The 22,738-nt window shown below is 44.3% G+C and overlaps 2 long non-coding RNA genes across 4 annotated transcripts; one reads left to right on the forward strand and one right to left on the reverse strand.

Moving 5' to 3' along the window:
* Positions 1-1,159: 1,159 nt before the first annotated feature.
* LOC118501116 lies at positions 1,160-7,870 on the reverse strand. Of its 2 annotated transcripts, XR_004903706.1 has the most exons (3): positions 4,454-7,870; positions 3,957-4,203; positions 1,160-3,647 (listed from the first exon to the last, which is right to left on the reverse strand). It is a non-coding gene; the product is annotated as an uncharacterized LOC118501116 (long non-coding RNA). The 2 variants fall into 2 exon arrangements; XR_004903705.1 differs by having other exon boundaries at positions 3,957-7,870.
* Positions 7,871-8,187: 317 nt separating this feature from the next.
* On the forward strand, positions 8,188-13,020 carry LOC118501117. 2 transcript variants are annotated; one of them, XR_004903707.1, is made up of 2 exons: positions 8,188-10,232; positions 10,958-12,771. It is a non-coding gene; the product is annotated as an uncharacterized LOC118501117 (long non-coding RNA). The 2 variants fall into 2 exon arrangements; XR_004903708.1 differs by lacking the exon at positions 10,958-12,771 and adding an exon at positions 12,961-13,020 and having other exon boundaries at positions 8,196-10,232.
* Positions 13,021-22,738: the final 9,718 nt, after the last annotated feature.

Consider the following 22,738-nt stretch of genomic DNA (forward strand, 5'->3'; position numbering starts at 1 on the left):
ATTTTAATTAAGGCAAATTCATTTTTAAAAATCAGCCTTTTAGCAGTGATTGCTTTGTAAACAAAGGATGGGCGGAGGAGAGCTCCTTAAACTCAAGTCTGACATTCAGGCCCACGTCACTCTATAAACCTGCCCTGAACAATTCTATTTTCTATGTGAAAAGGGAAACCAGCTGTGGGTTGGGTTTACTAGGTGACGTGTGATTGACTGACTCACCTGCGGGAGCAGCAGTGCGCACTCTCACCTTTTGTTTATGGGGCCTTGTTTCTGAACACGTGGACGCGCAGAAAGAGAGCCAGGCTCAGCCTTCCGCGGCCTCCTGCTCAGCGCCTCCACCCCACCCCACCCCACCCCACCCCCACCCCATATATGGGATTGTTTAAATATCCCTTTGGACCCGGTGGCAATTCTTCCTTTACATAAATAGTTCATATTAGTGAAATACTTCTCTTTTGATAGGTGGTTACTAGCCGTTAACAACCATTTATTTACTTTAAAAATTAATAATAAACTTTATAAACTAACCATCCATCTACCCCTCCTCCCCAGTACATGCCTGGGTGAGTTGGTTATTTTCAGCCTTTATTCTTGAGGAAGCTCTTGCTGGGTGGGGGAGGGAAAGAAACGGGAGGAGGGAGAGAGCGTGAGCAAAAGGACACACGTGAAGAGGAATTAAGGAATATGGAGGCTATGAACAATCAAGATCATTAGTGCCCCGTGAATTAGAAAAAAAAACAAAACACACTATGTTCTTTCCCTGCGCTCCCCGCTCTGTGTGATGGTTTTGTGACAACTTCGCTCTCCGCAGGTCCTACAGTGGCCCTGCCTCGACGCCCCCCCACCTCCACCTTCGTGCCGTTTTAGCTCTTCCTCTTGTAAATTTCAGAGCCGATTCCCAGGTTATTGAGGACACTTATCCGGAAGAGGGAAATAACAGAGGTGCTGAGTGTTTTCGATGTTTCTTGAAAGGCAAAAACAAAACGCCCTCTCCTAAACAAGGACACGCAATCGTACCTGATTCTTAATTTTATTTGGGGAGGGGAGCACTGGCGAAAGGAGATTACCTTTCGGTATGATTTAAATATTTTTCCAAAAAAAATTAAAAATATCTTACCCTATCATATTTAATCAGCTGTAATTATAACACATTCAAAATGAATAATATGCCTTGACAGTATTTTTATTGTTATTGTTCATTGCATGATGTTCTACTGCTTTAGAAGCACAGGAAAGAGAAGTAAACGCGCTACAAATGGGGAATTACCCTCGTTTAGCATTAAAATTCATTTAGATAAAATTGCCACAAACATTTAAATGGGAAGATTAGTTCCCCCTCACGCCTTATTGCACTCGCTCAATGGTTCCGTTAAGAACATTTTACACGTTGGAAATTCCGTCTTCTCAGACGGCTTGCTGTTTCCTAGTTACCCACATTCAAAGCAACGGCAGCAGAAGCGGCAGCAGCGGCAGCAGCAGCGGCAGCAGCAGGAAAAAAAAAAGTTTTGGCAACTGGTCTGCAATTCATCCGCTGCCTGCCCCGGCCCCCGCCTGGTCCACGGCAGCCCTCCCCCACCCATCGCCTTTCCCCACATCTCCCCTTCTCCTCCCATTCTGTAATCTGCAGAGGCCAATTCTGGAAGAAACAAGTTGCCTTGTTGTTTAGTATTTGTATATAATGTTAAAATACAAGGAAATATTAAAAAGCCAGTCTGTCTTCTGGTCTCCCCTCTCCCTCTTCTGCTCTGAATTGAGAGTTTACTTTCAAAGTGCCGAGTTTCTCACATCTTCTGAGCCCACAGGCACGTTTTTTTACTTTCTTTTCTGCCAGGACATTTCCAGGAAATTCACCACTGCTTCTGGCTTGTATTAGAAACGTGTGAAAGTATTAGTCTGAGGAGTCCCTGCAACGTCTAGTTTCTCCCTCTCCTCTCGCTCGCTCCCTCTTTTCCTCCTTTCTCTCCTTCTAGCCCCTGCTCTTCCCCCTCACTCCTCCTCCCCTTGCAGAGCCGCAGGAAAAGAAGAACGTCGGCTTCGACTGCCACCTTTTGGGGATTTGGAAAAACGACTCGGTAGGAGACGGAGGGAGGCGGAGGCGCGGAGGGTGGGGGGAAAACCCCCTTATTATCCTGTGTCGGAACTGGCTCCCTTAATCTGATGCTTAAATATTTGATGTGGAAAAATTACCCATAAAATTAGTTACTAACAATTTCAAATTGAAATCACTTATCGAATTATAAACGCATTAAAGCTGTATGGATGGTATTAGGAGTTCTCGGGAGGCAGCGGGTGTCTCCTTGCAGTGCGCCCGGTCGGCGAGTTTCGCCCCGGGGAGAGGCAACCCCGCGGAGCCCGGAAAGGGGGTGGGCAGGGCGCCGCGGAGCTCCAGGCACCGGGTCTCCACGGGGGCAGGGGAGGGGGAGGATTCGAGTGGGCGGCCAGGTCCGGTCGGAGGCTCAGGCTGGCTGGGCTCGCGGGGGCGGTGCAAGGCTGGGACCACGGCGTGGAGGTGCCTATCCAGGAAACTTCGCAGGGAAGTCGAGAGGTTCGGAAAAGGAAAAACACAACCCCGTCCGCCCCCTCCCCTCCGCGTCTCCCACGAGGCGCACAGAATTTGCGCCCGGCGTCGGTTGCTGCATGCAGCGCCCCCCTTTCAAGTCTGCTGTTGGGAAGCGGGAGGGCAGTAGCCGGTGGCCTTAGGCTAGGCCGAGCTCCGCGCCCCCACAAAATCCCGCGGGCCTCGGCGACAGCTGCCAAGAGTGCTGGCTAGGACGCGGCTGCCCTTTTCTCCTAAGGCGCACGGCGTCCCGGCCTTCACCCGGATACCTGGGTGCACAGGTCTCCGCTCAGAGGCCAAATGGTCTTGGGGGTGCTGGTCCAGCACCTCCAATAGCCTCCTACTTCCTCTCCACCACAACAAGAAAGTCAAGTCTAAAGGTTCTGCTGACTGCTTCTGGAGACAAGAGACCACAGATCTGCGCAGAAGATTGTGGAGAGGCACCTCCTGGGGTACTATGGTTCCCTTTCCCTCGGAACCGCTCAGGGGTGCTTTGCAGGGGACTAGAGGCTTCTTGATGAACTCTGTTCCGGAGGCTCCCGGTGGCTCTGGGGACGAGACCCCGAGAGCTTGGGGTCCAAAGGCTCTGGGACCTGGGCAGGGTCCGCCAGGTGGGCCACGACTGTCTGGGAGGCACAGTAGGGGAGCCGTGGGTAGCACCTCGATGCCTTAAGCAGGCGCTCCTAGGAATCACTTTAAAATCTCTGCAAACTTTCCCCTGCCTTTCGGATCCCAGCAGGCCCTCGGCCCAAGAGGATTTGGCGCAAAGCTCCTGCGTAGGCTCCTGGACGACAGATGGAGTGGCGTGGAATTGGGTAGTGGGGTGACTTGCTCGGCCGGATATTTCCCCTGGTCTCATTCCCCTCTCCCATGTACCCTGCACCCAATTGGCTGTTAGGCGGCCCGCAACACTCAGGATGGCCAAGTGTAGAGTCCGCTTGAGGCTGGTCATTCCAGAATCCTGGAAAGAGCGGTGAGGGAGAGTAGGGGATCGCCCCTTGACTGAGGCGGCTGATGGGGGGGTGGGATGGACTCCCTTTTTGGCTCAATCTGCCGGCCAACGCGTCAGTAATGTTCTCTCGCGAAGGCGGAGCTGGAAGGAAAAACAAAACACATTGAGTGATCGGTTTTCCAACATTTGAGCTTTTAAGCGTCTTTTCCTTAAAAACGGGTACCCCGGGGTCTTAGTGGAGAGATGAGGGGGCCATGTTGGGGTCTCGGTTCTGGCGGGCCGCGCTCGGGGGTCGCCCTTCGCGCACTGCCTCCTCCCGCCCAGCAAGCTCAGCCCACAGCCGGGAAACACTGGCGATGAAGCTCTGGAGAAAAGAGATTTAGTTTTAAGCCAGTCTCCCATCGATCCGGTCGGTAATTCTTACCCCTGCCCACTCGCAGATACACTCACCTCTACCCTAAAGCATTAAGTTCATTACCCGAGTAATGATTTTAATCTGCAGGCGGAAAACGAGTCTTGGGACTTCGCCGATTAGGGAAGCAGTGAATAAAATCACCTGCTCAGGCACCCGCGCGGCCGGCTCCTCCGGGTGGGGGCCTGGAGCTGCGTGGAATGCTGCGCAGGGGTCCCTCGCCCCACAGCTGGGCGTGCCCGCAGGGTTCAGGAACCCTGTGTCTGCTTTCCTCGGGTTGGCGACCTTGTGGAAGCGCGAGGTTGCGCCCGCTCGCTTTCCTCCTCCCCTCCTTTCTTCTTTTCTTCTGCCCCCGCCGCCCCCTTGCCCACCGCCCCCTCACCTCCGCGCTCTCTCCCTCCTCCCTTCCCCAAAAGTGGAGAGCTCCCCTTCTCTGAGTGGCCTCAGGCTCTCTCTCCCACCTTCGCTGCAGCCGCAGATCCCGCACTGCAGTCCCAGTAACCCTTCGCCTTTAGCGCCTGCCTACTTCACCCACCATCCTGGACACGGGTGGGTGGGATTGCTCAGCGAGGCCCTTTTGAAGCCACTTGCTGAGGGAACCCTGGGTCTTTAAACAGCCGGATTCTTGGATCTAAGGGAGATCCCCACGTTCATTGATAATTTTATCTAAAAGAAACCCAGCAAAGCTGCAAACACCCCTCTAAGCCGCCTGTTCCTCACCCCCACCCCCACCTCCACCTCTGCCTTGGCATCAGGCAACGTCTGGCACCGCGGGGAGATGGAGGCGGGCCGAGCGCCCGCGCCCTTGCTGGCCGACCCACGAGGCGCCAGCCTGTTCTGGAGACTCAGTTTCCACCAGACAATCGTGAAAGCGGGGAGAAATACAACGCAATGGCAGTGTCAGTCCACCTTCCTGCAACCCCCACGCCACCCCAGTCTGATTTTCAAGACGTGGATTTTCAGGGAGTCCCAGACTGTGAACAGCGAGCTTTGTGCGTTATCTAGGGGGTCGGGGCGGGGGGGGCGGTGGAAGACGAGGAGACTCCCACCGCCCGCTGCAGTCTTTAATGTCTGAAATAACGAAGTGCCTGTGTGGCAGCTGCTGCTAGAGCCAAAACTAACTCTTTGGAAGACGGAAAAGAGTGAGAGGCAAAGAAAGACTGTTCATTTTTTTTCCTTTGGTGCCGTTTGGGATGTCATCTGTTTCCTTGGCGACTGTGTTCAGCCCCCGGAGCCCCTGGGCTCCTGGATTGTTAGGGGGGAAAAAGCATGCTATTTCTGCACCGTCATTTATCACTGTCACCGCATAATGATTCCCCTTGCAGCCCCTTATTGATGTTTGTAATTGCATTATCTCATAAAGGAGGATGATCAATGAAACCGAGCCGTGCATTCTGGGGTCAGAGGAAGCCAAAGTACTGTTTGTTCCCTTTAATACAACAAGTACTCATTATCTTTAGGTCTGCATTCAAAAAATGATCTGATCTGGGGCTGACCCTGTCGGACATCCCAACACTTTTTAAAACGCGGTTTGTGTAACCTTTTGCTTAAATGCTAAATCAAGTACCTGTCTTGCATTTCAACGAAACAAGATGCTAAACCGGAATGGGAGAAGTGTTTTTCCTTTTCTCTTTCTTTCTTTTTTCTGGGAGGGGTGCAATCGTCTGAAGATGCACACGATTTTACTCTACAACTGTTCAGTGGCATCATGTAGAGAAAGCAACTTCTAAGACAAGAGATCCAAGTTATCTCTTGGATGAAAAAACTGGGGTGAGGGGGTAAAGGTATCTGGGAGCATTTATCAAGGTCGGTACTAAAAGATCAGAATAAAATCACATCCGGTTTAATTAATAAGAGCTATAAACTGAAATAACTCCCCATGATTCTGCCCTTGCTTCTCCCTTTTACCTAGTCGTATCTCTTAGGTGTAGATAAATGACTTCTGTGCCTGTTCGATTCTCACAACAACAATAACGAAATCAGTTGCACACTGTATCTAAAACTGTCTACAAACTCCAGCAAATAAAAAGAAGTTCATTTGTCTATGAAAGGCAAGTATTTAGTTGAGCAGAAATGTCCCAGTAACACTGAATGGAGTCCATGCAATCCCATGAAAATCAAGTCATCTTGTTGCACTGAAGTCAATGAAAAAATACAAAGGAGGAAAGGTCCCAGTGTAATTTTAAACTGAATGCATTATTGGGCTGTCAGAGCGAAAACGTGACTGTGTGGCTGGAATGGGGGGAGCAGACACCAACCCAGCTCACATTTAACTTACAGGTTTTAGAAAGGAAACAAGCATCCCAGGTGTGGTCATCATTTTAATTTGTGGGAAGAGGAGTAATAGAGACAATTCTAATGAGTCATTTCAAAAAAGTAGGGTGAATCCTTCAAAAACAAAATTAAGCAAAAAGCTTACTTTGAACATTTCAAAACTATATTACCATAAGGAAGTTTCCAATCTTCTGAAGATAAATTCTTCCATGTTACTAAAACTACCAAAAAGGAAAAGAAGAAAATAAAAGAAACTGACTAAGTCCACATGTTTATTTTAAAAGTTCTAGAAATAATTTCTAAATTAATGATATAAATATTTTAAATGAAAAGATCTAAATGAAAAGCCTTCACCATATGAGAAAATGAGTAGCTAATAAATTAAAGTGTATTCTGATATTTGACACCTTGACATAAAACCTTACATCGAATGGTAACAAGACAAAGGACTAAAACATTCTCATTTTGAAAAAGAACTTTAATGATAAAGCTAAGAAAACTTCTAACTGTGTTGAGCCATCATTTAATTTTTCTCTAAACGGAGACTCTTCTAATGGGTATTATTTTCCTAGGAATTCTGTCAAATCACGTCAAAATAATGTATGTTTTGTATTATTTAAATATTCTGGCACTTTCATTCTTTGAAAATGCTCAAACTGATTTGTATACAGCCACACATATATTTAATATAAATGGTACCTTGTTAACATGAAATATTAAAGGGAAAATAAAACTTTGGGCTTTGTAGTTGAGATAGAATTTTTTAAGTATGATACTCTGATTTTCAAAACACAAATAAAACCCCTTGATTTTAACCAAGCAACATGTCTTTCTCTTGTTTGGATGGGGATCTGGCATCCTGTACATTTTCTATTTTTAATATTTAGTGTTACAGCCCACGGTTAAAATAATGAAAAATTAGTCTCGTTTCAGAAATTATTTATTTATGGAAGGAACATGATTAAAACATAAACACACACACAAACTGCAGCTGCAACAGAAAAAAAAATCCTTGATTTACGGTTATTAAATCTTTGATCGCCATGTTAATGTTTCTTTTTCTACCTTTCATTTGCATTTTAATCTATCGAATCTTTACAATTTTGCTGCCTCCTATTTCAATGATTGATTACAGATCTGAAATAAGAAAAACCAAGCCTAGCTTTTTCTTTTTCCTTTCTTTTCTTCTCTTTCTTTTTCCTTCCCCCTCCCCCCATTCTCTTCCCCCTGGGTAGATTTCTGAAACTTTCTCTCAATGGCAATGTAGACAGGACAAATTAATTCTCCTCTTTTAAATGTCAAAGATATAAATAAAAAATGTTTTCAGCTCCAAACGTGAATATTTTCCCAGCCGCTTGTTTTCGAGTCGTAAAAGAGCATCCCAGCAAAACGCAATTAACAGCGACACACACACACACACACACACACACACGAGGCGTGGATTTTTTTTTAAAGGACGTGTGTTAGTGAGTTCAAGAAAGGTGAGAAGTTCATCGTCCCCCTTAGCCATCAGTAGCCTGGCCGGCTTCGTTCTCTCTCACACCCACTCGGAGATTTGGTCCGGAGTTCTGTTTGTTACCTAAGTCCTACAAACAAGCAAAAACGAGCCTGGTGGGGCTTGTGCTGAAGTTGATTTCTGGAGACAGGCAGTGTAGAGACAAAAGGGGAGGCGACGCAGGTCTGTTTGTTTTCTTCCCGGATTACCAACGCTTCTTTGCCCCCTTCTTCCCCCAGCCCTCCCCACACTTCCTCCCCGGATTTCTGCCACTCCGCGGATAAGACGGTCATTCGCTGACCGCTTTGCCCACACGCGTCACTTTTCGCGATGGCGAGCAAGCTAGTGTGGCGGTGGGTATGCGAGGCGTCGGCGGGATGCAGGCTGGGCTCTTCCCGGCAGCGGGGCTGAGGGCCCCTGGGACCCTGGGAGGCTCGTGCCCTAAACAGATTGCGCCTCTCGAGGGGCCGGGGGGCCGGGACCGGGTCGGGGCCGGGGACGTGGCCGGGGTGAGAGCCGGTACCTAACTGCCGCGGGGCGGGGTGAGCTCCAGGTGTGAGAGCAGAGGCCGGCGGGCGGGCGTGCAGGCTTTCCCGCCGGCCGGCGCGTGTGCGAACCTGAAAGGAGCTCCGCCACCCCCGCCCACCTCGGCGCCTGCTTCCCGGGGGCTAGCCTCCTCCGGGGGCTTTTAATGCCCAGAGAAGCGGAGGAGTCAGCAGTTGAGCGAGGACTGACTTCTCAGGCGGGTCCGGGCTGCTTGCACGGGTGTAGCGTGCGGTGCCCGAGTGGAGAGCGAGAGAGAGAAGGCAGAGGCACGTGCGTGGGACCCCACCCCCGAAGTCCGTACTGGATCAGGCACCCCATCAAGATTAAAGGCGAGGGCCTGGAGAGGTAGATCTAGCCCAGGTAGTCTCTCCAACCTGACCCTTGGACCCAAGGGCGTGCTGGCCACGGAAGCACAGACCGTCTCCTCCCGGCCGGCCCTGCCACTGGCGTCTGCGTCGCCCCCTTTCTCCTAGAGACCCGGTGGGTGTCTGCCCCAGGGGGGCGATCTTTATTCACGTGGCCGCACTAGGCAGTTAAAATAGAGGAGATGGGGTAGGGGGTGGGGAGAAGACATTTGATCCCGGCCAACCTTTTGTCTTGAAGCAGATTAGGCAGCATAGGAATAGGAGGCAAAAACAGAAAGTCTAGACAGGAAAACTTACTGTGTTCACCAAATAGAAAAATGAACCAAGCGTTCTGGTACCTCAAGGGGTGAAGATAGATCCTGGTAGACGAGTGGGAAGACAAGACTGGGGAGATTTAAAGTGAAAGGAACGGCAGATTATTAAGAAAGTAATAGTATGGTGTCCCATGTACTACAGTTTTATTGTTGGGTAGTAACTACCCGATTTATTTATTGCCAGGGCTATATAATAGAGATAATGACCACAAACTCAAGATAGATTTTTAGGCGCCCGGCCGGACGATTCTTTTTTATTTAAGACGGCGACTCTGAAAGGTGAGCCTCATCTCCTCCCCTCCTCGAAGATCCGTCTTGCTTTCTACCATATTATAAGCATGACATGCAAATAAATAAGTGCTGCGGGGTTCGTGTGGGTAGGCCTGCAGGATTTATTTCGGGAGAGAGAGGAACATAGACGGAATATGAATTTCCACAGGAGCTGCGGAGTGATTCCTTTGCTCTCCCTCTCGGCCGCCCTCTCCTCCTGGTCTCCCTCCCTTTCTGTGGGAGCAGAGAGGGTCCCCGGATAAAAACATTAATGTGTCATGTCTCAGCTCCCTGTGCCTTGACGTATAGGTCTGGGGAAGGAGTGGGGGCGATGAAAAATGCAAAATGCGTCCCCAAAGTAGGCTGACTTGCTGGGACTGCTTAAAGAGATTCCTGCCGACAAAGGGGATGGTGAGCTGTAATTATGACTTCCAGTAGGGGAGCAGTATAGGAAGTATGTTAATATCATTTTGAAATTTGCTAAGTGGTGCAAAAAGTTTCTGTCCCAGAACTGGTGTGGGCCCTCACCCTCCGAACAGATCCCAAGGGGAAATTCCTGGCTCTTGGGACCTGCCTGCCTTTCTTGACCCTCAATGTCTTTCCCCCGAGCCCCACAAACAATCCTATAGTCAGGTGATGGAATTACAGATGACCTTGCTGTTGACCGCCAAGGTCAGAAAGGAGCGGGCGACCTCAGGTGTTGGCACCATCTGACGCAATGGATGTAATAATAGTCACCCGGCTGGCCCTTAACGAGGCGGCCACCGAGAGCTTCTCTCCTTCCACCTGCGCTCTGCGAGACTCAGGCAGACCCGGAGCTTGGCAAGGTGAAGTCAACTCCCCTCCCGACACTCTCTTCCTCATTTTGGGGTATATTCAGACATATAATGTTTCAGTCTCACAATAGGCACTTACATTCAGAACTTCTTTTGATCTTTGTTTAGCCAGAAAGAAGAAAAGAAAACACCTGACAGTGAACCGCAATAAAAAAAAAAAAAAAAGAGGCGCAAAGGAAACGCGAGGGGCGGTCCAGCTGGGTGAGCCAGAAAGGTGTGTCGTGTGGAGGGGAGATAGGGACCTGGAGGCAGCCAGAAGTGGAAGGGGCGGGGGAAGCGAGGACAGAAAGCAGAGAGCCAGCTGCCAGATGGTAGAGAAGAGGCCGGTCCTGCAATTTGCTGGCTTGTGTAAGGGATGATATGAGGCTGAGAACCAGAACACTCCTCGTCAATCTTTTACAATATTGGTGTCATTCAAGCACAACTTTATCTTTGAAACGGAATATCTGTTTCAATGATTTCCATAAGCACATAAATTATAATCTTCAGAGCCTTCAATATTTCTTTCGGTACTTTATTAAGTGTTATTGCAGAGGCCATTTATGAAGTGAATGATTCAACTTTTAATCTTCTGAACATTAAAGTGTATTCCACTGAGTTTCCTTTTTCAAATAATCTAAAATAACAAAAAGAAACTAAGCTCATTACATGAAAAAGTGACAAGCATTTTACTCTCAGCCTGGCAAGTTGCCTCACTCACTTCAAAGGATGATAAACTAATTGTTTCCAGAGTTTATAAGTAATTAAGCTATTATTCGAGGGATTCATGTAACAATTTTATTCACGATAGAACTCTCCAGTTAAAATAGCCAGAGAGAAGTCTCCAAAGGTACCACGATCTTAACAATTAAAAAAATCAACCCTTATTGTTAACAAGACTTTTTCATTTTCAAAAGCATGGGGAAAGAAATGTAGACAAATCTAGTTTTCTTCTGCTAGGTGGAGGTCATTATGTGTAATTAATGCTGAAAAGAAAATGAGCATGGAATGGCTTCCAAAGATAGAAACATCTGTAACTATCAAGTGAAGTTTTAAAAAGTTAATTTTGAAAAAATCATTCAGCCTGATTCCTCTAATAATATCAGGTAGGAACATATATACGTAGTGTCCTTTTAAAATTCTACATTGAACTTAAAAACTTAAATAATTTTAGATTTTAACTGAAATTTTGGTGCCTGGACACTAAGAACTAATGCCCAGGAAGGAAGGCTAAGGGCTTGAGCTTCTCCAGTTTTGCAACAGAGAAATGCACTTGTCCGTCCTTAGATGAAAATGAAGAGGATACTTTAAAAATTCTTGTAAATCTACTAAGATTCAAACAAACATTTCTATATTTCAACTCATGTTTGCCATTTCAAAATAATTAGGTTTGCTCTAACTGAAACAATATTCATTAAAGGAAAAAGACTTTTAAAGAAAGTGGTGAACTATTTTGTAAATTTCAGCAAAATATTTTGACACTGTAGTTTAATAGACATATTATTTATATATGTAACAATTTACTATTTTAATATATTTTCCATCAAGATGGTATCAACTCAGTTTTTGTTTTTAGAAAAAAACCTGTTTCATCATCACATGAGGAATTAAAAAACTTAGAATTTTCATGTTCAAAAGAAACATCTTTTGAAGAATAACAGCAAGATACAAATGTAAAACCCCGTAAAGGACCGTAAAACTTTTTTCAAAGTCAAATAGATTTTCTGGAAATGGTTTGCAAAAATTGGAGTATATGCTAGTCCAATATCCACCCGTCTCACCAAAAAAAGTGTGAATCAGAGTAACAGTCATTACAGGGCTGGAATCTCAGCACGGCAAAAATGATTTAAGACATAGTGACTTATGTCAAGTGAAATTCCTCCAAAGCAAAAGTCTGGAGTTTTCTGGAAATTGTATATAAAATGTTTTGTATGATTAGTGTCACTGCTGTTTTGTGGAATCTGTGAAAACTGTGGCAAAATAGAAGTGTCATAGTGTCACAATGTCTATTCAATATTTGTTGTACTGGGTTTTCTTTCCAATAGACTTTTATTAAAAACAAAAACCAAAGTCCCCTCGTTAGCAACATGGCAATCTCAATTGTCTAACACCGTGTGATAATTGACCTTCTGGACACCAGGCACACTTGGATTCACTTTGGGACACTTAGCTGTTTAAACTGACTTCATTATGGAAAGACAATGGTGACTTTGTTGTGACTGGCACCTGCAGTATTTCACGCAGCACATGGGCCGTACCTTGCCAAGGCAGTCACCAGCATGAATCACACCGGCACAGGAAGCCAACTCTAGGCAAATTTTATAATATGAGATATGCTGTTTTCTGGTTTCCTTGCACTAAAAAATATTGCCATATCGAGGGGTGCTTTAGTAAACTTATGTCAAGGTTTAATGGTTGAGGATTTTATATACGTTGAATTCAACATGTCCATAATAATACAGTCTGAATGGAGAGCTACTGTGCTTTCTTATCTATGCCCAAGTTGGAAAGGGTCCTCTAGTGAAAGGCTCGTTGGGGGTGGGGTGGTGCTGGTGGTTGGGGCAGAGGGGCACTAAGTCAGTGACCTTACTTCCAGGCACTCTGTTAAGTAATCCTGATTCTATTGCTAGAATGTGATGTAATTTATCTTCCATGAATCATTTTCCTAATCTCCAAATGGTATTCATATATTTCTGTTTTGTTAATCACTTTGCATTATAGGGAATTGCTGTAGATTCGATTGAAAGTAATAATAAACTCCCTCTCTCAAAGAATTTCAAATTTTTTCCAGAGAAGTCCTGACTCATAAGAGAATATTTCTCTGTCCTCAAAGTTCTCTGAGTCTCTTAGAACTCTGAGACACTTTCCTTTGATTTTCCCTGCCTGACTGCCAGAAATAAAATGACAGTGCCTTATTGTTCCAAAGCATTTGCTGAGAGTAATTAATACCTTTATTGATTAAGTTGTTTCACTGAAATAAAAGGTGACTTTTCCACCAATGACTGGACTGTGATTCACAGACAGAAAAGCAACGTGCCCTGCTCCATGGAGAAGGGCACAGCCCAGCTGTGGAGCAGCGCCTCCCTCTCTCATGAAAAAACCTACAGATTTACCAGTTTTCACTTAAATTCCCTGTTTTTCTAGTCTGGATTGTGCCTTAAGTCTCCATGTATTTCTGGCATATTACATCAAATCCTTTTTAAGACTGACAGAATTCCATGTGTATGTATTCCTATGTGTATACTTTAAAATCCTGACCACCTACTGTATGCTAAGCAGTGAGCAGGTCACAGGAGTGGGCGGGGCACGCCGAGGTTCACAGGACATTGGCTCTGCCCTCAGGAGCTCATGGAGTGGTGGAACTCATAAGAAAAACCCTAACCCCAACCCACAGAAGTGTGTTCAGGTGCCCTGGGCACACAAAAGTTAAGCCAAAGACCTGGAGGAAGGCACCCCCAAAAACCTTTGTGATGGGCTGAGGTGAGGAGGAGTAGAGACCAGGAAATAGTTTCACATCTGTGCTCAACCAGGAAAACAGACACCACTCTGACTGTATGCAAGGGCAAGAATTTAATGCAGGGAGCTGGTGACACAGTGGACAAAAGAGGCTGTGCAGACAGCCAGGCGGCAGTGAGGCAGCCCACAGCTGAGCACTCACAGGAAGAAGCTGTTGCTCCAGGTAGATCAGAGGGATGGGAGGAGCAGGTGAGTACCTGACTCCAGGGGACAGAGCCAGCTGGTAGAAGTGTAACCAGGGCAGGCACGTCCAGTGGGAGCTGGAGCTGTGGAGGAGATGAGAAAGGAGAACATAATTTCAGAGTCTATCTTTCACTTGTTAACATGTCACCACTACCTTCTTTTGGGTAAAACCAGCAAGAAGCCAGCAGGCACGGAACCTGGCAGGCACAAGAACAGCCCTCCTGAAATGTAGAGCAGAGCGAGGAATGGCTTTGAAGGCAAACAGTCCCCAGAGCAGCACAGCTTCTAGGCAGATGTTACCCTCTAGCGGTCTTATTTTGCTTTTCCAAGTGAAGAGTGTTATTGTTAATTTCTGAATATACTCAGTTGAGAATGTTGAAGGGGGAGAAGAATGTTCCAGGCAAGAGCACTAAGTTGAAAAAGAAAGTGGCTTACTTAGTTTGCCAGTGTGGCCAGGGCAAAGGGGCAGGAAGGGGACATTGTAAGACATGAGTTAAAAATCATAGCAGCTAACAGTGTGCAATAACCCGTGACTTCTGCAACTGCTCAACTTGTTAGCTATCATTCATCCCTTGGGTGAGAGATGAGAGGGGCTAACACTATGAACAGAGAAATAGTCCGGCCTCCATACAGGTGCAGGGCTGCCACCAGCAAATGGTGTCTCTGCGAAGACACAGGCGGGCTCCCTGACTCCCTTTGGATAACTTATACTGTCATTTGAATCAGCCACAAAGCCAGGTGAGGACCTCATTCCACTCATTTTCATCAACAAGTTAGAGATTGTTCATTAATTCTGAGGAGACATCCTTGTGGCCAGTTTCGTGTTCAGTGGGCTAACTCAAAGATTTTCTCTACCCCCGTGTAATAGAAATAGCTCAATCCATGACCTTACAGAGGTCAACCTCATGAATAGTAGCTTGAAGGAGGTGGAACTCAAACTAGAACGCTAAGAGACCAGTGAGGAGGCTGCTCTGATAACAGTGGGGACTGAAGGTCAGAGTGTCGAGTGAGAGAAGATATTTAGGAGACGGAGCTAGTGTGGATGTGGGGGAGAGGTAAAATAGTAGAAGAAAAAGATGGCGTGCTTTCTGATTTGGAGAGTTGGGTAGATTGTGGTTTCATGTGCTGGGACAAAACTTTAGATGAAGGGGCACACTGGAAAGAAAGGTGATAACTCTGTTCCAGGCATTTTGAGGTTAATATACTTATCAAGATAGACATGCTCATCAGGAGGATTAGGGCACAGGGCTGCATTTTAGAAGAGAGGCCTGGGCTGGAGGTAAAAATTTGAGGAGCCACTGGAGTAGATGAGATCATTCAGGATCTCTTTCAAGAAGTTTTTGCTCACAAGGAGGTATCACTTCACACCCGGTAGAATGACTATTATAAAAAACTGTGCAAAAAATGCGTTGGCCACAATGTATAGAAAAGGGAACACTTTTACACTTTTGGTGGGAACAAAAATTGGTGTAGCCTCTATGGAACACAGTAGGAGGTTTCTCTAAAAATTAAAAACAGAACTACGATATGATCCAACAATTCCACTTCTAGGTATTCATAGGAAGATAACAAAAACACTTAACTTAAAAAGAGATGTGCACCTCTATGTTCATTACAACACAATAGGCAAATATGGAAACAACCTTAGTGTCCATTGATGGGTCCATTGAATGGATACAGAAGTCATGGTATGTATACAAGACCCATATACAATTATACATTAGCCATAAAAAAGAATGAAATCTTGCCATTTGTGACAATATAGGTGGACCTTGAGGGGATTATGCTAAGTGAAAAATGTCAGACAGAGAAAGACAAATGCCATGTAATCTTACATGTGGAAACTAAAAAAATTATTGGTGGTTGCCAGAGGTTGGGGGTGAAGGATGGGTGAAGTGGGTAAAGGGAGGCCAAAGATACAAGTTTCCAGCTATAAAATAAGTCATGGAAATGGAATGGCAACCTGGTGGCTATAGTTCATAATACTGTATCTCACATTCAAAGGTTAAATCTCAAAACTCCTCATCCGAGACATATAATTCTGTGACTATGCATAGTGACAGACATTAAGTAGACTTACTGAAAGAAGTATTTTGCAATATATACAAGTATCAAATTATTATGTTGTACACCTGAAACTACTATAATGCTTGCCATTATACCTTAATAAAAATTTATGGCAAAGGAAAGGCAAGGGGTAGGGCTGTCAATAAGTGGGAATGCGATAGGAGGCAGGACACATGATTTTTGAAGATGCACATAACTGCATGAGGGGAAAGAGAAAGAAAAGTTGAAATTGCAGAGAAGATGTGTTGAATAACAAGGAGACACATCATGATGATGGGGAATTGAGCTGTGAACCAGCAATGGGCTTAGCTTCCAAGACTGAAGGCAAGGTGTGGGCACAGGTGAATGTCCAGGTAGAGGATAATGGAAGGAAAACTTGGGGCAGCTCATACCTAATAATCTTAATTTTCTGTTTTTGAGTTACGAGTAGTGATGTCATTTGATAATGAGTGGGGGTAGTGGGGTCACCAGGTTTTGCACTGAATGTCCCACATCTCATAGGGAGACCCCCTTTCATTCCTGGACACATCTGGAGGTTTGGTCATGCTGAGTAGAGAAAAGGGGAAGGGCTTGAGGGGAATGTTAAATGTTGACATCACAATGGAAAGTGGGAAAGGGAGCTGATCAGAAATGCAAAGCTTGCTGGCCGGTACCAAGGACTTAGGTGGAATTGGAGGCCAATGAGCAGCATTTTGTACATGGCTGTGTGATTTTTTTTTAGCAGTGCTTAACCATTGTGAGGGTTTTTTTTCCCCAGGAGAGGGTGTATTAACTCATTGAGATATGTGCTTGAAGGACTTTTCTGAAACCCAAAGTATACAGTATCAAACATCTCATTCTGGGGGCAGGAAAACAGTGGAACTCAGTGACATAGTTGCCCAAAATAGAGTCACCTGAGAGGTGCAAGACTTTGCTGTCTGTGGTGTACAACATCACTCTGTCTTCCTCTTTACACACTGGACAAGTGGCAACATTACACAGCACACTGGACAGTTACAACATTACGCCACATCGAGGCACCTCTGAGATGTGGACATGTACTCTGAATGCATCTCTCTAGCAGAGTAACTTAAAGACTGTAGTCATTAAACAGCGTCTTGGGATAAGAAGCAGTGAGGCAAATGTCTTAACCCAGCATCAACTCTTGATTTCTAGTTGCAGGCTCTATCCACACGCTCTGTACAAGGCATGCAAGGGGAGTATTTTGCCTCAGTCATTGACTAAATTATATACTTTTAAGCCTGGTAGCATTTTCACCTGTTGTTGGTTATAAAAACAAAGCAAAAGATAAATATGTGTTTGTCTAGCTGGTAACAGGGCAAATGAGGCAAAGAGCTCCAATAAGAAGATTCATGTAAATATCTAAAGTATTTTCTTTTCTTTTTGGAATGAATAGGTAAAAAGGTATTTTTCTCAAAATTTTGCCTTACAATGAGAACACACTAGCACCTCTAAACATACAGTATTGGACAGAAATAGGGTACAAGGAGATCCTAAAGTATGTGCATTGAGTGAAACATGGCTTGGGTTAGGAAAGATACTCATATCTCATCTGAAATTTGCTACACCTTGGCTCAAAGGTGTCCATGAATGGGTTGAGGGTTCAGGCAGTAGGAATGGCAATAGGCTGAATTGAGTGCCCTTCACATTCCTTTTGAAGGCTAAACCCCCACCCAGTATCTCAGAATGTGACTGTGTTGGGGGATAGTGCCCTTAAAGAGGCAATTAGGAGCAAATGAGGTCTTATAGGTTAGTCCTAGTCCAATCTGACTCGTGTCCTTAAAAGAAGAGGGAATTTGGATGCACAAGTTGGTCCCTGGCCTGCTGGCTCAGTTGGTTGGAGCATCGTCCCATACACCGAAATGTTTCAGGTTCAGTCCCCACTTGGGAGCACATGCAGAAGGCAACTGATCACTTTCCCCCAACCTCCTCCTCTCTCTCTGAAATCAGTGAACATCCTCAGGGGAAGGGTTTACAAAAGAAGGCCCAGGGAGACACTGACACGGAGGAAGGAACGTGTGAGGACACCTGAAGAAGGCAGCCACCTGAAAACCAAGAAGAGAAGCCTCAGATGAAATCAAACTTATCAATAGTTCAAATTTGGACTTCAAGGCACTGGAACTGTGAGAAAATACATTTCTGTTGTTTACCACCCTGAGTGTGGGATATTTTGTTATGGCAGTCCTAGCAAATGAAACCAGGGAGATTTGGAGTTTGGGTGCCTCAGAAATCTCAGAAATAGTAGCTGCATCAGTTTTTTTTTTTAAGATTTTATTTATTTATTTTTAGGGAGGTAAGGGGGGGGGGGAGAGAGAGAGAGAGAGAGAGAGAGAGAGAGAGAGAGAGAAACATCAATGTGCGGTTGCTGGGGGTTATGGCCCGCAACCCAGGAATGTACCCTGGCTGGGAATCGAACCTGGGACACTTTGGTTCCCAGCCCATGCTCAATCCACTGAGCTACGCCAGCCAGAGCAATGCATCAGTTTTTTGTTAGTTTGTTTGTTTGTTTTTACAATATGAAAACCAGCCCAGGAGATGTCTACTAAGAAAACCTTGCACTTATGCTCACTTCATTTATTTATCAAATATTTATCAAACACTTTTGCAGTGCCTGCCATGGGAGGTGAGTTCATCACTCTTCTCAACCCCTGGCTTTTCCTGAACTCCATTCACCTCACAGTGCACATATCTGCAGGAACTCGATTGGAATCACTTTTAAAATACAGTATGTTTCAAATGACAAAGCTACATTTTTATGAAGTTTGGTTATGGAGTGTGTAGGCAGTGTTTTCATTATGTTTAGTAAGAATTAAACCTGCATGTGAGCACAAAGGTTAAGTCAATGATTTCACTGCCTTCATTATTGTGAAATTTAGGCCCGTCATCCTATCTGGTTAATTCTCTCTAGTATTTAGAGTATCTCAAGTTGATTCTAATGTTTGGCACTTTTAATTAAAAATGATTTTCTAAAATCCTCCTAGGCACATGATGTTGACAGGAGAATCTCCGTGGCATCAAATTGTATGTTTCTGTGAATAATATGTTGATATCAGATCCTACTGGAAATGTTGCAGACGACCAAAAAACAGATCTGACATTCTCTTGTGAACCTGTTCATAGCTGTTGACTTAGAATAATCTGCTCCGAGCTGCAAAGTCTGCTTTAGATAAACAATGGCAGGTAATGTTTGCCTCCCATGAATTCTCCTGGTCATTGTCCTTGGGAATAATAGTATGGGAGATTAGAAGATGGGAAATTACACCAATGAGCCCTAGCCCTCGCATTTAGTTATTGGGCAACGTTGGTGACATCAGTCATACTGAGCATCAGTTTATGCACCTGTAAAATAGGGATGAATTCTCTCTGCTAAGCCTACCTTACAGGTGTTTGTGAGAATGAAATTAAGTAATGAATGTCTCTGTGGTGCTTTTTAAATCACACTACACCAGTTTAAGTCTCATCATTATTACTGCAGTCATCAGTAAATGGTTTAACCTAATGACCCTTGTACTTTGCTTTCTCATACTCTAAATGAAGTAGCACCTGGCCCCCTTCAGGGATGGGAATCATAGTAAACAGGAGGATTTCTGGTTTGGTTCGAGTTCCCAGAAGCATCCTTTGTTCATCACATTTCAGGGAGTGTCTCTTGAAGCTTGAATGTTGACTTTTGTTTTCAATCATACATTAGGCAGTGCTTATTTTTCTACTGACTTCCCCCACATTTAATGTTTTTATAGCCAGTCAAAGATGTCAATGCTACCTTAGGTGGAACTTTCCAGAACCTTATGTCCAATTAGATGCAAATGTATGGGAATGTGTCATCTGAAAGTGTGGGGAGGAAAACTCCTTCTCTATGGCTGCCTATCTCAAAGTCTGTCCAACTCTAATAGCTGCTGACCCCGGCTGCGCTGCATCAGCTCTCTGTATTAGCAACTTGCATTAAGAGAATGCCAGCGTGTAGCTCTTAGTTCCTGTATTGGCATGTAAGTGAATGTCCAGTAAATGTCAAATAATTCCTGTAAAGTATTGCTTTTGAGCCCAAATTATATTCTGGAGTGTTAACTATCCAGTCTTTTTTTTTAACCTTGACTATCAGGGGTATGGACAAACTAGAATGTGTGTGTTGGGGGAGAGATTAAATTCTCATTGTCGTCATTGCTGGAGTTGAAGGATGGGCATCAATTTAGAGGAGACTTAAACATTTAAAACTTCTATTATGGAAAATTCTCAAACACATAGAAAAGCAGAGAGACTGGTATGACATATCCCCATGTACCTACCATCCAACTTAAAGAAGTAGAATTATCAAATTTTTTTGTTACTTTTATCTGCTTCTCCCTCTCTCCTTCTTTCTGGATTATTGTAAATCAAACCCCAAATACTGGGTCTTCTCACTTTTAAATACCTCAGAACATATCTTTAATTAATAACTTTGCTTTGCTATACTTCTACATTTTTTTAAAAAGACTTTATTTTTACAGAGAGGGGAAGGGGAGGAGAAAGAGAGGGAGAGAAACATCAATGTGTGGTTGCCTCTTGCATGCCCCATGCTGGGGACCTGGCCTGCAACCCAGGCAAGTGCCTTTACTGGAAATCGAACCCCTGACCCTTTGTTCCACAGTCTGGTGCTCAATCCAGCCAGGGCTGTACTTCCAAATTTTTAGTGATCCTTTAAAATACCTTTTTATTTTGATATAATTTTAAATTTATAGAGAAGTGGTTATAATAGTACAAGGAACTCCTGTAATTCGTTAATCCTTTACTCAGATATCACTAATTTTATACATTTGACTTTTGCTTTGTCATTTTATCTCTTTCTTTCATATAACATATAATTTGTTTTGAACCATTTAAAACTGAGCTGATGACATTGTCCCCCTTTACTTCTAAATACTTCAGTGTTTATGTTCTAAGAACAAGACATTTCATACATAGATACAGAATAATTATTAAAATCAGGAAATTTAGACCTAAGTATTTTTAGACCTAAAATATAATCCAGGCACTTACATTACATTTTGCCTGTCATCTCTCCTTAGTCTCTAAATCTAGAATAAAAAGTTCTTCAGCCTTTCTTGGTCCTTCTTGACCTTGGCATTTTTAAAGAATACAGACCAGATATTTCGTGGAGTATCCCACAGTTGAGTTTTGTCTGATGTTTCCTTATGAGTGAATTTGTAAGGGACTGGCCTCGTGCAGGGTATGCGTCTTTGGCAGGAGCACCACAGAGGAGATGAGAGGCCCTCTGTTCATGGTGTCAGCACACACGACGTGATACTGTGATCACGCCATGACTGCAATACTGTTTGTTTCAGTATTGGTAGTGTTAACTTTGTTCACTTGCTTAAGGTGTTGTCTCCCAAGTGGGAGAGAGTTTGAGCCTATTATGTAAATATCCTATTCCTCATCAAAACTTTATTCACTCATTTTCATATCCAGTGATGATCTTCTAACTTCATCATGTTTATATATTTATTACTTGGCATTCTGTTGTAAGAAAGAGCTTTTCCTTTTTCCTCCTTAATTTATTGACTTATTTTTATCAGGGTGGACTAAAGGATTTTAATTTTATTTGATGACTTCTGCTTCATCACTACATTATTTGTTATGATGCTATTATTTGTCAGATTTTATCAGTGGGAGTCCTTCCCACTGTCTCCTGTGTCCTTTTGATGTATCTTAAAAGGAGGCTTAACTCGGTAACTTCCGTGTTGAAGTGGAGACTGGGGCCGATCATACTGTTCACTTGGACGTAACGAGTAGCTACAGGAACAATAGACTTTCCATCTGAATCCTCCAGGTTTCCAGCATTTTCCTGGAATGAGTTCATGGGATCCGTTGAGCAGCATTGTGGAGATTCGAGTACACTCAGCTCGGGGGAGAGCCTGTTGTGAGCCTCCTATTTTGGGCCCCTGATGGTGGCTTGGCAGAAAGGGTTTCCAACTAAAAAGTCAAGCAGCGGGTTTCCTAATTTCTGGCTTCTGTCTAAAACAGGTTTCTTGAGCCAGTTAATTGAACATAAATTACAATTGACCTTGGAGGGATTAACTTGCATTTTGGGGTCATCTCAGCTGTATAGCTATTTGGGTGCTTTCTGATTGCCTGAGCTTTTATATACTTTTCTGCTAAGTTAGAGGTGAAAATGTACCACCCAGGGACATTACAAGAATTGTTGACCTTCTCCGGTCAGTCTGAGGTCAAGGAATTAATGTAGAGAATTACCAGAAGATCTATAAATACACATGGTTTTTACATGAGAGGTATCATTAAGAAATAATGTTCATTGTACTTAACTGTTTCAGATCCATGTATAATATCTGAACGGTAGTTATACAAAGGAAATTTTAGTTTGTAGCACCATAAAAATAACAAGTAATTTAAAATCTCAAAGACTTCACTAGCCATAGGTGTTCTAAAATTCCATTGCAATTGAGCCATTTTGACATTAAAAATATATTGGATGATAAACCCCATATTTCAAAGAAGACTTATTTATGTCAGAGGCTACAACATTCTTTTGAGGTCAGTTTAGTGCTGAAAGTAATCATTGTAGCCTCTGTCCTAAATTTTGCTTGGTCTCTGGTGTATCAAGAGATGGACTTAGAAGTTGGCATGCCAGATTCTTCCTGGCTAGTCAGTGGGAAGAGCACAACTTTTGGAAACACAGACTTGGGACCAAATAATGTCACTGTCAATGATTTGACCTTTCTCTTTTGCAGTCCTTTTGTCATTCCAAGCAGTAGCTCCCTCATCGGTAAAGAAAGGTTGGCAGCTTGGTAGGGTCAGTGCAAGGAGTAAAAGCTATGCGAAACTTTAGTCTAAAGCATAGTGCTTGGCATGGAGGAGGCCGCCAATGAATGTGACTTCTCCTCCTCCCACGCTTTCTCCTAACAGTGTAACCATCACTGTGTTTCATTAATTGCGTGTCCCAGACTCTGACTACGGTCTTCACAAGTACTACTTGTGAAAGAGGAA

The sequence above is a fragment of the Phyllostomus discolor genome, chromosome 6, assembly GCF_004126475.2.
Source record: "Phyllostomus discolor isolate MPI-MPIP mPhyDis1 chromosome 6, mPhyDis1.pri.v3, whole genome shotgun sequence".
Lineage (NCBI taxonomy): Eukaryota > Metazoa > Chordata > Mammalia > Chiroptera > Phyllostomidae > Phyllostomus > Phyllostomus discolor.